Source organism: Salvia miltiorrhiza, chromosome 5, assembly GCF_028751815.1.
Source record: "Salvia miltiorrhiza cultivar Shanhuang (shh) chromosome 5, IMPLAD_Smil_shh, whole genome shotgun sequence".
Lineage (NCBI taxonomy): Eukaryota > Viridiplantae > Streptophyta > Magnoliopsida > Lamiales > Lamiaceae > Salvia > Salvia miltiorrhiza.
In genome coordinates this window covers 32,497,309-32,511,335 of record NC_080391.1, presented here as the reverse complement: position 1 = coordinate 32,511,335, position 14,027 = coordinate 32,497,309, and the positions used below count along the sequence as shown (strand labels likewise).

Sequence of the window (14,027 nt, the reverse complement as noted above, 5' to 3'; positions counted from 1 at the left end):
AATTTTGAAAAAAAAAATAAAAAAAGAATATATGACTATAATTGTGAGAATAATAGAATTTGTTACCTACATTCTTTGATTATTTCATATGAGTATAGGTTAATATGAAAAAAATTCATAAAAAATTTGTGAAAATAGAAATAAAAAAAATAGAAAATATAAAGAAGTTACTATAATTGTAAGAATAATACTCCCTGCGTCCCACGAAACTTGAGCATTTTCCTTATATGACAAGTTTTTTTTTTCCCTTCATTCACTTTTTTATTTTTTTTCATTTACCACATATAAGATACAAAATACTAACTCTTTAAAATTTGTGTCAGAAAGAAATCGCTCAAGTTTGACGGGACGGAGGGAGTATACTATAAAACAATATATTATAATAAACTAGTGAACTCAAAATAAAAAATAAAAAGTATTATAATTGTGAAAATAGTGTAATATCATCATTTCATAAAATTATATTATAAGATAATAGATTAAATAAATATAAAAAAGATAAGTATCGAAAAGAAAAAACAAAACACAAATGAAAAAGTAAGGGAAAGAAAAAGAAAAACATAGTATTAAAGTGCATTGTATAACTATAAGATATAGAGAAAAGGTACAAAGTTGTCACATTGCAATGGAATATTTACAAATATTTTTAAGATAATAATATGTGGATCCATTTTTATTGAATTGAATAATTATTTGCTTAAATTAATAAATGTTAAAATAATTATAAGTTAATAAGTTAAAAAATTAAGAGCAACTAAATAAAAAATAAAAAATATGAAGGAATAGCAAAAAGGGTTAGAATAATTTCATACGTTAGTTACATTCTCTGATTATTTCATAAAAGTACAAGTTAATGAAAAAATCATAACAATTGTGAAATTAATATAAAGATTAAAAAATACAAATAAATGACTATAATATAATCATAGGTTGAGCACATCGATTGATAACTACTAAAAATACACTACAAGAAAATATATCATAATAAATTAGTGAACTTAAAAAAAAAAGCATAAAAAAATTACTATAATAACAAAAATAATGTCATATGCTAACACATCGATCAATTAGTAAATAAAATTATCCTATAGAACATTATATCACAATAAATTAGTGGACTTGAAATATATATGTAAAATAGGAAAGAATAGCTAAAATGTTAGAATAATATCATACGCTAACTACATTCTTTCATTATTTTATAAAAGTAGTATATGTTAATGAATAAATCATGACAAATTAGTGAAATTAGAATAAAACTTATAAAATATAAATGTATGGTTATAATTGTAGGAATAATGTCATACCTTGAGCACATCAATCCATATATCAATAAAAGTATATATGCTATAGGACAATATATTATAAATGAATTAGTAAATTCAAAATAACAAATTAAAAAATATATATGATTATGAAAGTACATTGAGCACATCGATCAGTTACTCAATAAAATTATATCATAATAAATTTAATGAACTCAAAATTAAAAATATAAAATATGAAGGAATTATTATAATTGTAAAAATAAATTAATAAAAATAACAAAAAGAAAAAACAGAACAAAAATGAAAAAGGACATGGAAAGGAAAAACGAAACAAAAAGTATTATTCCTGTATTATAGTATAATGTATAATTAAATTTTAGAGGAATATCGTGACATTTGTTAAAGATATTTAAAAAAATAAATCGTAGTATTATTTTATCTATGAATTTTTATTCTTAAAAACAATATCAGTAAATATGATCATGATAAATCAAAATAATTATATTTTAAATAAAAAAACTAACAAAATCATGTTTATATCTTTTTCTAAAATGAAGTGCCAATTTCTATGTATATAGGATCTTGATTAGTGGCCATATCAATATTTTGTTTCCAAAATTGTTGCAATAAATAAAGGGAAAAAATCTTTAGAAAATTTCCAATATTAATTAAGGATAATTTAGTAATAATAATAATTTAAATTAAGAAATAAATTTTCAAGGGCATTATGTGCGCACATATTATGTGTATTTAGCAGTACTCGGAAGGTTAAGTCATTTAATAGGAAAATATATATTTTATACTCCCTCCGTCCCTGAAATAAGTTCCTCTTTTTCCTTTTTGGGACGTCCCCCAAATAAGTTCCTCTTTCTTTTTTTCCATTTTTGGACAACTACCCCTCCACTAATAATACATTATTTATTCTTACTTTTCACTTTTTCACCACTCCCAATACTAATTATAACACTTTTTCACCTTTTCACCACTCCCAATACTAATTATAACATATTTTTCTCCACTATCAATACACTTTATCATTTTTCCTTAAAATCCGTGCCGTCTCCAAAGAGGAACTTATTTTGGAGACGGAGGGAGTATATATTTAGAAGACACAATTATTTATGGTGGCATTTATTATGGGAAAAAATAACAGCAACGAATAGTATTTCCAATGTAATTATTTATGGTGGCGTTTATTACGGGAGAGAATATCAGCTCGGTTAGCGTAATTAAGGGATTACGATAAACATGGTAATTAATATGTATATACATATTATATATACATAGATTAATGTGGTATCAAATTGTTCTATTTGGCCCTGTGGGCCTGCCGCCTGTGGTACGCTTCCATATTCTCTCATGTGTTTGATTTGATTCTCCCTCCCCCATTAATCAAGACATTTCTTTATTTATTTTACCTCTTTCCTTGCCGAATTTTCCGATGAGTTAATTATTTATATTTTCTCTCTTTAATTTCCTTTGTCCAATTAGGCCTAAAATCTCTATATAATTTACTGCTTTTACTTTTCTATTTGGTCATTCCTAATGCATAAATACCTTATAATTAAAATTAGAAAAATATATATAAAAAAGAAGGAAAATTGGGGAAAATAATAGAAATAAAATTATTTTAAAATATAGTTTTGTAAAATAATATTTTTAATAAAGATTCATGTGGAGCAACGCTTTTTATGTGACTGTCTTAATTTTTTTATTTGTTTATCATGTAGTTGTCAAAAATAAATTACTATAATTTACCAAAATACTATTGATTCATATTTTAGATTTTTTTTTAATTATAATTAGAAGTTCAAATTTTAATAAGAGCATTTACGACCCTTGCGCCTATTACTGCATTGGTGGACCGTGATAGAAAGTGTGATGAAATTAGTTTTGGGATGTTGAATTTTGTATAGAAAAATTAATACTCCCTCCGACCCGTTCATATTGTCATCTCTTTCCTTATTTAGATGTCTCACTCATGTTGTTATCTTTTAAATAAAAAAAGTTTTAACTCTTTAAAATCCTCGAAAAGTAATGCAGATGGGATCCTCTGTCCCACAATTTACTGTGTATCACCGTGTACTATTCTTAATTTGTCTATTTTATAATTATTTGTTGTAGAAATAAAATATTGTTATATTATAAACTCTAATTAATATTTATAACTAAAAATTGAAATTAAAAAAAAATATATACCCTAACTTTGAATTAATTAATCCAAATAATCAATTATTAATTCAAATAAATATAAAAAAATAATTATAAACTCTAATTGGATGACTGAACCCTTGTTAATTATCTTCTTGTTATATTAAAGCATAATAAATTAAAATTAAGAAAAATATAATTAAAAATTATAATAAATTAAGAGTGATACACAGTAGTACACACTAAATTGTGGGGATAATCTGATTAAGAGAAAGGTGGAGTTGGGAAACGTGGAGAGCAGCTGCAATGCATGTTTCCACCCTTTGGAGACGGCGAATCACCTTTTCCTCTGCTGCCCGAAGACGGACGCGGTGTGGGACAATATTCAGGGTTGGATTGGATTCCATACGGCACGTCCACTAGGCATCGAGGAACACTTCTTGTCGTTTATACACATGGGTCACGAAAAGAAAAGCCGCCGGTTTCTGAAGGCTTTATGGAGCTGTACGACTTGGGTGCTATGGAGACGAAGGAACGAGAGCCGTTTTGACGGTAAGGTCTGGGAGATCAAAAGTACATTTGTAGAAATACAAGCTCGAATGTGGAGTTGGATTACTATGTTTTAATTGTTTGAGTGGAAGGACGCCTTCACATCATGGTGTTCTGGTGTCATTTCGAACCTGCTTTGTAACTGAGCTTTGGGCATTACAGATGCCTATTTCCATTCTTAATTAATTGCTTCTTCTTTTCTGATAAAAAAAAATAATAATTATGGGACCGAGGATCCCATTGAAAGTAATAAGACCTACCTACTTTCTAGTTTACCCTTTTTCTTAATCTTCGTGTCGAACAATAACATGACAATAACAATGGGTCGGATGGAGAAATAATTTTACAGTGATTGTATTTATTTTTATTTGTTTATAATGTAAATTGATTGAAATAAATTGTAATTTACTAAAATATATGTAATTCCGCAAAAACTTGGGTGCGGGTGACGGCCATCCTCACACCAATATATATTAATGTTTAGTATTTCAAGCCTAAACTTTAGTGTGGTGCAGTGGCAACAACCTTACATTCTTCTTTTCTTATTTCCAAGACAATGGTTCGAATCCTCCTTCTCTCTTTTTTCCTTCTTTTTTTGTTGGCATTTTTTGCTCCCTTTTTTTCCTTCTTTTAAACACTTTTTCCCTTCTTTTTTTTCCCTCCATTTTTCCCTTCTATTTTCTCTTTTTTTTTTTGCTGGTGTTTTTTATTTTCTCTTTTTTTTTTCCTGATCTTTTACAATATTTTTTTGCTTTTTTTACAATAATAATTATTTAAAATAATTATGCATATCAGTAAATACTTTTTCTTACATAATAATTATTTGATCAAATAACTAAAAGTATAAATTCTCATGAACTAAAGTACTCCCTCCGTCCACGAAATGAGTACCCATTTGTGGACGGCACGGATTTTAAGAAATATATGGAGTGTAGTGTGAATAGTTTAAGGGTCCCAATTTTTGAGTGTATTAATTAAAGAGATGTGTGGGGTACACTTGCCAAAAAGGGAAATGGGTACTCATTTCGTGGACGGACGAAAAAGGAAATATGGGTACTCATTTCGTGGACGGAGGGAGTAATAATTATTGTGAACAAATGTAATAATTTATAAATATTACATTTCATTGTAACAATAATTACTTTTTTATTTATTATTTTTCTTTTGTATTTTTTTATATATTTTTGTGAAAAATGTAATATTTTAAAATATTATATTTCTTCAAAAACATTATATTTCTTCATGTCGTCATTATTTTTCATTATAATAATAATTATTTTGAATAACGTATAAATAAATACTAGAATAAAAAAATCAAATAATTATTCAATAAATCATTGTCATAAGGAAAAGTAACTATTGATATGATGTAATATAATGTTTCTAAATTATTACATTTGTTCAAAATAATTGTTACTTTTATTTATCAGAATTTGTACTTTTAGTTATTTGTTGAAATAAATATTTTTGTAAGTAAACGTAGTTATTGATGTGAAGAAAAGTAATGTTATTTTCACTCGTTAATACTTTATTCTCAACTATTTGGTCAAGTAATTATTGTTGTAACAAAAAGTAATTATTGTTACAATGAAATGTAATCTTTCTAAATTTTTACATTTGTTCACGATAATTGTTACTTTTATTCATGAGAATTTTATTTGATCAAATAATTATTATTGTAAAAAAAAAGTAATTATTGATATGTATATGTTAGGTCCGGGGGGTCTCGAATAGGTGTATGGGGGGGGGGGAGAATACACCTATAGGCTATTTTTACAACAATCTACAGACCTCAATCAGAGGGATCTCAGTCAGAGATTGAAACGAAACTTTGCATGCAAACAAGACACCTGTTTTACCGAAATTAGTTTTGACCAACAGGGTTGAGGACTGATACTGAAAGCTCTTCAGTAAAGAGTTATCAGTTAAGTTACTGGAACTTAACTGATCCAAGTAAGGGCTTCAGTCGTGTTTGCAAAGATAGAGATGATATCACTCTTCCTTACTATCAGAGGATAGTTCAGTCAGATTGATATCATACGCAGCGGAAATTAAACTTAGTTTCGTAATAGCCTCGGTGGAGCAGATAGTTGGATTAAGGTTTCTCTTTGCTGTTAGTCAGTGTTCAGTTTTATCAATTGAAATGGCACAAGTATGAATGTAAAACTGAAAGCTGTAAATAACACAAAGACTTTTACGTGGTTCGGAAAAACCCTTTCCTACATCCACGGCTGGTTGATCAGACCAACAATCCACTCCGCAAGTGCTTCACTGGTGCACTGCAAACCGTACCCGTGTGCTTGCCTGGTGCACACAACCGTAAACTGAAGATAACGCCTCTTCAGCACCCACACACCTCGCTTAGGATTTCCCTGCTAAGCACACCTCGTGCTCAGACTTTCCACTCAGAGTTCAGAGTACCTTCTTGAACTCCGAATCACTCAAACACTCTTATGGGGGAGAGGTTTAAACGAGTGCCAACTATACTTACAAAGAACAAGTTCTTTGAAGCAAGTTTGACCTTTGACTTCTGGGTAAACAGATATATGCCTAGGGTCTAAGAGAATGTATGTAATCAGCAGTGACTGATTTTGGCTTTTGAATTCTCTTCTTCGATTCAAGCTTTGGGCGGTTAAGCTTTAGGCTGAGTTGCTATTTCGGCAGAGCTTCAGCTTATGTCGTTGAATCGGTGAAGATTGAAGTGATCCTCGAGCGCTATTTGTAGGAGAACTCTTGAATAGATCCGTTGGCGTAAATCGTCCTCAAGATTTCTTCCGTTGGAGAGCAATTCGAATTTGGGCTGAGGCTTCAATCTTCGAGGTTCCTTGTCTGTGTGGAAACGGCTCTCTTTGATGGACAGGAGATGTGACATCTCTGAAAAGTAACCACCAGATAGGAATGACCTCTGCAGAGATAAGATATTATGAGATCTCTGCATTTAATGCGGCTGTACTTGAGCGTACGTGGCTTCCTCTGAACGTTGGAAAATCAGTCCTAGGAGGAATGTTCAACTGATACTTGACTTTAGTATCAGTCCTTTGCGCGCATTAAATAATCAGTCTTCAACTGATTCTTCAACTGATACTTCAGTTGGTAACTCCAGTCTTCAGTCTTCGTTCTTCAGTCTTCAGTCTTCAGTCTTCAACACCGCATCTAGACTAGAAACGAACTCTAACACTTGAGTTCAAAACGATTCTAGTCTATTACACTTAAGTCCTATGAATTTTGGTATCATCAAAACAAGGGTTAGAATATTCCACAAGGTTCCCAACAATTTCCCCCTTTTTGATGATGCCAAAACCACACAGCAGTTCTAGACAACAAAAAGACTGAACTCACAGTACAAGTTCTAAACAAGGGGTGAAAACAGTTCCCCCTTAACAATAGAACCTAAACAACTTGTACTTAGAGCAAGAACGAAAACAGTTCTAAAAACAGAACTAAAAAGAAGACAGAAAAACCATAATCAGAGCCTGGACAAAGAGTCATTGTCTTCAGGTTGAGATCAAAAAGAAGTTGTTCTTTTCATTAAGGAAAGACTGATAAAACATCAGTCTAAATTACAACTTGAAAGCAAAAAAAGAACATTACAGAGGACAACCAACCGACTCAAGGTTCTTGATTGTAGAGTTTGAAGACTGCTTCCCATACCTTTCTGGCATTGTCGGAGTTTGGATGAAAGTTCCAAATCCTGCAAACGGTTCTGATTTCTTTCTTGATCTTTTCTCTGTCGACTCCATTTCTGAACCTTGGTGGAGTCACTACTTTCTTCTGAGGGTCAGGAATGCCTTGTCCATATTCCGTCTGAGCTTCCAGCATTCGACGAACAAGATCTCGTTCTTCCAATTGCATAAGGAAGTACTTCCAGGCTTCATTCCTGCGCTCCTTGTCACCTTGGATACTTGCAAACACCATCCATTTGGTGTAGCGTTCCTTGATTTGCTCCCACTAATCATTCAACTCTGACGGTATCCATTTATCTGGTCGCTCAAACTTTTCCAGATGAGATACAATCAATCCATTCTTGAGATAATGTTCAAACTTTTGAACTTCCTTTAGAGTTGAAATGAATTCGATAGTTTTCTTCTTCTTTAGTTCTGATTCACTTGAAGAGCTTTCTCTGCTTCTCTTTCTGCTGGCTTCAACTGAGGCGAAAGTGGGGGCAATCCTTGCAGTGATTTCCTCAGCCCTGTTTTCCACCCTGTTGAAGACAGACGGGAGCATTTCTGCTTCTCTTTGCATACGCCTCAATATATCCTCTTCCCCCTTTTTGGCATCAGCTGGAGGAAGTCGGCTTTGTAGCTCTTGAAGATCATTGAGCATTTTCTGAACGAGAGCGGAGTCAGGAGATTCTTTGGTTTGTTGGAGTTGTCTTTTCACCTTTGCCAGTCGTTCCATGATAGGCTGTACTGTCGTTGCAATGAGTTCCTTGACCTCGGTTCTCAGCATGAACGTCTTTAGGAACTCAAGTTCCATTTCCTGGAGCTTTGTAGTTAGACCAACGTATTGTGTCTTCCTTTCAATTTCTGATTCGAGGAAGAGTGTGTACAATTCCGTGTGATCCTTCCGAATTTTGGGAAGACCTTTCTCTGGATCAAGCATTTCAACCTTATAACTGAGTAGAGCGTTTTTCTCTTTCTTTATCCGCTGTTTGAGGTTATCGATCAACCCGGCATGATAGACCATGTCTTCGGTTGCCTGTTTCTCGACTTCTTTGAGCTTCTTCACGAACTTTTGACCATAGATTTGCTGTAGTTCGAGCTCGTGCTTGAGTGAGTCGATTTCCAACCGTTGATCAGCAATCTGGTTCAGCAGTACATCCATTGGTCTTTCTTCACCATCAGAGATCTGTACTAGATGTCTGTGCGGCCGATTATGTTTCCAGATGGTGAGGCGCTCATCAATTTCCGTATCCGAATCAAATAGAACAGGTCCTTCTGCGCGAGGAAGCTCGACGTGTTCTATTGGAACATCTGATTCGGCAGGAGAGTTTTGCTCTTGCTGACGCTCTTCGTTGGTTTTGGATGTGGAGGCCTCGGCTTGATTAGTTGGAGCAGAGTGATCTGTTCTTTCTTCAACAGATTGCGAAATTGCTTGCTCTTGACTGATATCCTGGCCTTCAGGTGGAATAGGCTCATCAGTGCTCAAGAGTGTTGATGAAGGCGGAGGAGACTTGAAGATGTCGTCGACTCGTTCTTCAGATATTGGGTGATCATCATTATCAGTCGATCTCTGTTCTTCTTCTGGTAAAGTAGCAATAACTTCAGGGATACAAGTCCATTCTGCTTCAGCAGGATTTGTTGGAGGCGTAGATGGCAAATCCGGTTGACTGATCGAATCAGTCATTGGTTGTTCAGCAGCAGCAGGATCATCAATTGATTCTGCTGGTTGATCAGTGTCACCAACTGGAGAGCTGAGAACAACAGTTACTTGTTCTATTGTGAGAGGCTCTTCCAACACCTTTGATGTCCCGGCATCGCCGTTTAGTGACAGGAGCCGTCTGTATTGTTTGGAGGAGTTCAAGTAATTCATGACAAAACTGTCAAAGTCATGAATTACGTCCCAAACATGTTCAATTTGAAAGAGGCTGATCAGGGAAGCCTCTTCCATCTCAAACGAGTCTTCAGCTTCGGGGCTGTGAAGACTTTTGATTCTTGGACATGGCGCTGTCTTCAGAAGAGTATACGTGAGAAGTCTATGAAGGTCCGGTAGACTTCTAAAGACGTATCAACATCACCAATTATGCGTCGGAGGCGATTGGTGGCAGTTTGTTGAGCTTCAGACTGAAGTTCAACAGCACCTTGAGTACCTTTGAAGATAAAGGTGGAGGCTAGCTCTGGTACAGTTTCCACAACTGATTTGCCACTACTACAAAAAAGCTAATAGACAATGGGCATTGCCTATTGTCTTTTAGAGAAAATGTCTGTTGTTGTAGATGGTAGTGTCGTAGGCGATTGAAAAAAGATGCTCAAAGACCACAGACAATGCCCGTTGTCATAAATAGTTATGACAACATGCATTGTCTGTCATCTTTGAAAGCATAGAGTCCGGTGTCATTTAGTTATTACCACATTAGTTTTCCGCCAGTGTCGTAGGTCCAAAAAAACCATGCTCTATTCTATAATAATTAAAATCGATTAAATTTTATTTTTATATAAAATAAATTCTAAAATTTAATATTTATTTTAAAACATGGTAGTATAATATTCATTGCAATACAATAATTTCTTAAAATTTCCATTCATTACAACTTAAGTTCAACCCAATCAAATCAATATTCATTACAACCTAATGTACTAATGACTTTGACTCGACTGTGTTTGATCCCCTTCGACTTACAGAGGCCCGTGGAGTAAGAAGATTACAATCTATATCATGATTGGATATTTTCGACGTATAAAATTTTAGGACTTGGGACTTGGGGGATGGCTTTGTATTGGAGTTGATCCACCCATCTAACGAGGGAATCAGCCACCTGTTGATTTAAGGCCTTCCTTCCACACAATGTTTTTGAGTGCTTTTATACGAGCATCAACCTGTTACAAGGCATTTGAAAAAAATTGAAATTCAAGAACCATTTATAAAAGCACATAAAAAGAGAAAAATGAAATAAGATGTTCATTCTAAGAGATGCAATGCAAGGAAAACCTCTCCATCACAAAGCTCCTTTTAGCGGGCCAAACACTCTTTCTATATATACTGACTCATCGATGTTCAAAGCTACTATTCTTGCCTTTCTTATCACAAGGCCTTAATACACAATCCATAACCAGTTTCGAGAAAATGCTCTTACATTCCTCGAGGATGCTAGTTTCATTATCGCTATATCAAATGTGTAACAACAATCACCAAAAGTTAATTGAATTCCTTGAAAAATAACAAAACAAATTGGAGGACACCAATCACAACCGAATTATGCAAGAAAAGGTTTAGTGATTAGTTTATTATGATAAACTAATCAGAACCATAATATATATATATATATAGATATGTGTGTATGTATATATATTGATTTAACTAATGTATAGCAACTCAAAATTAGACTCTCAAGTTTTCCAACTAAAGACAAACCTGCACCAAAATACATACAATATTCTAAGATTTCCAACTAAAGAGATCTAATGACAATATTCCCATTCAAAGACTTTCAGTAAGCCCATATCTAGTTATAATTTAGTGATAAAGTAACAAGCTACATGACCACTAAAATATTTGAACATACCAGTGGACAATAGTACTAACAGAATCTCTATTAACTTCTTAAAAATTGACAAAATTAAGGATACATATGAAACACAATAAAAGACTTCAGCAAATTTAGAAATAATGAATACACGCAAGAACACCATCAAGACAAATTAATCGATAGTTATTAGATAATAGAAAGTAATACACAATAGGTAGAATTTTCGCAGATTGCTAAAGAGAACTAACATTTCATCACTTGAATTGAACCAAGAACATCATAATCTAAACTTAGTTTAGAATGTCTGAATAATAGACCCTCATTGTTACTCAAAGAAATTTGTATAGAATTGAAAATTGACAATCAGAATGGAATGATAAAGATAATAATCAGATAATACAAAGAGATAATCAAATAACGGACACAACTAATAGATTGTTCTTTCAAACAACTCATCAAACAGTTTCCAGGTATATATCCAATGAAAAACAAGGTAGATAACTCACCTTATAAGCGACAGCGGAAACAGTACGTGGGACACAGCGGCAATGGCAGCTGCGGCAGAGCGCGATGACAGCGGCTCGGCACGGTGAAGGCTGCTCGGGCACGGTGGCGTTGCACAAATCTGGGTGAGGGCACTGTTGAAACTATGCAAGAGATGGTGAGGGAAAAACAGAGATCAAAATAGAAAAACAAAAATCAAAATCCCTTACCTCTTGCAGCGATTGGCAGGCACTAGTCCGCCGGCGGCGAGCTTTAACAGTGGCCTCGAGAGGGTGTGGCAGGGGAGTAAGGGAATGAGAGGGTGAGTTACAGGCGGGAGAGAGATTTAGGGCTCAACGAGAGAGGCAGCGGAGCGGACCGGCGGTAGTGGAAGAAGGTGATGCACTGGTCCGCCGGCGACGAATTCAGTTTTTGAGAGTTTGAGAGAAAATTAAGGACGTGATAGAATTTCTGATAGTTTTTTTAGGGCTTTTATTAATTTCAAAATTTATTCTCTAAAAAATTGGATGAGTGACAGAAATAATACACTTTGATAGTTTTTTTTTAAAAGCAACTTTTAATTATTCTTTTAACTTTTAAATAACATCACACTTACAACTATAGATTATTAGGTTCGGTGTTATAGATTACTTTTAACTTCTCATCTAAAACAACAGACATATAAGTCTAGTGTCTATAAGCATATTTTTATGCTAAAAGACCACAGACAAACATAAGACCACAGACAAAACACATATGACCACAGACTTTAACAAAAACCAATGTCGTATGCGCAGTGTTATATACAAGTTTTGTTGTAGTGTGCCTTTGGATCTAGGAGAGAATTTCCAAGGCATCTCAGTTGGTATTGATAGTTTCTTGGGGAGGATGGTACGAACACGTCGTGGCACATTTGTGCGAGGATTTGAAGGAGGTGAAACAGGGGCTTCAGAATCAGATGATGGAGGAGAAGAGATGTCAATTACCTTTGCCTTCGAGGAAGGTTTGGGATCTCTTCTGGCCAGTTTAAAGAGACGAAGACTGTCTGTGAATTCGATCATCTTGGGCCATTGCACATATTTGTGCTTCTTTGTCCCCTCGATGATGATTTGGGATACCCTGTTCCCTTGTCGGACCATCGTTGCCGGCCTTGTGTTGTGAGCTTCATTATAAAGAAGCTTTTAGGTAAGCTTCTTCCCAGTTGTAGCATTCTTTCTTCATAAGAGCAGCCATGACATTCTTCTGTGGTTGAGAAGCTTTGTCTGGAGTCCCTGTAGCACCTATCCAGCACTTCTGGATAATTTTGCCCAACGTGGCAAACTCTGGATGAAGATGAGATATAGTGACTTGACTCTTCGTTGATTCAGATTTATCCTTCAGTGCAGTCTTGAGAGTTTTATTTGCTTCATCATCAATCAATGAGGAGAGTAAAAATCTGCTGTTTGGGAGATTGAACAATTCCCTGACAATTACGGAGACATTGAGAGTCTCCTTAATGCATTTTGCTCCGTTGATGATGCTGACCTTTGAGATTAGTTCTCCGGAGTTGTTGAATCTGAGATTTTCGTAAAATTCTCTGACAGCATCGTCGAGTAAGTACTTTGGTTCACTTGTGACAAACTTCTTCCATCCGTTCTGGTGAAGAATTTCTGAGACCTTTGAAAATTCCGGCTTCTTTTCAAAGGATTCCTCATGCACCGTCTGTTCATATCTGACTTCTTTCTCTATTGAAGCTCCCTTCTCGTTGTCGGTCTTCTTCATGGTAGTTTTAGCCATCTAGAATAGAAAATCTGTGACGAGAATTCTGCAGAGAGTGATCTCACAGTAGAGTGCTGTGGATTTTGAATGTTAGAGAGAAAGTGCAAAAGAGATGGAGAATGTGAAATGGCAGTAATGGAGAAAGTGTGATTGTGGGAGATGAACAGTTTCCTAGGGCAATCGAAGAGACGTGGGCGGTTTGAAATCAACACGCCAAATCAATTATAATAATTTTTGACGTCCGTAATAAATGCCCATAAGAAAAGTGCCTAGAAAAATGAGATATGAACTGATAAAGAATATTTGTCATGATCTCTTGCCTAAAATAGGCGGCGTATGGTGCATGCAAGGATTTGAAAAGATATGCACAAAATGAAATTTTGGAAATAGATAAACCAAAACAGAACGCAAGGTTGTCAGTTAATCAAAATCACTCATAGGCCCTAATATCATTACTGGTCCAAGTAAAAGAGGATATGAACAAGTTCCCAATCAATCAGTAAGGTCAACAATCAAGTACTGAAAAAGCTTAAACAGTGTTCCCCCTGAATTAGATAACCCATAATTATCAAGAGTAAGTTAGGCAAAGGGAACAAGGACTGAATAAACATGAGTCTGCTCAAACTTAGTAA

The 14,027-nt window shown here is 34.3% G+C and overlaps 1 long non-coding RNA gene across 2 annotated transcripts; it reads right to left on the bottom strand.

Annotated features, from left to right (window-relative positions):
• Positions 1–10,262: 10,262 nt before the first annotated feature.
• On the bottom strand, positions 10,263–12,424 carry LOC130986869 (uncharacterized). Of its 2 annotated transcripts, none has more exons than XR_009089461.1 (3): positions 11,868–12,424; positions 11,661–11,801; positions 10,263–10,504 (listed from the first exon to the last, which is right to left on the bottom strand). It is a non-coding gene; the product is annotated as an uncharacterized LOC130986869 (long non-coding RNA). The 2 variants fall into 2 exon arrangements; XR_009089462.1 differs by having other exon boundaries at positions 11,661–11,792; positions 11,868–12,421.
• Between the last annotated feature and the right edge of the window lie 1,603 nt (positions 12,425–14,027).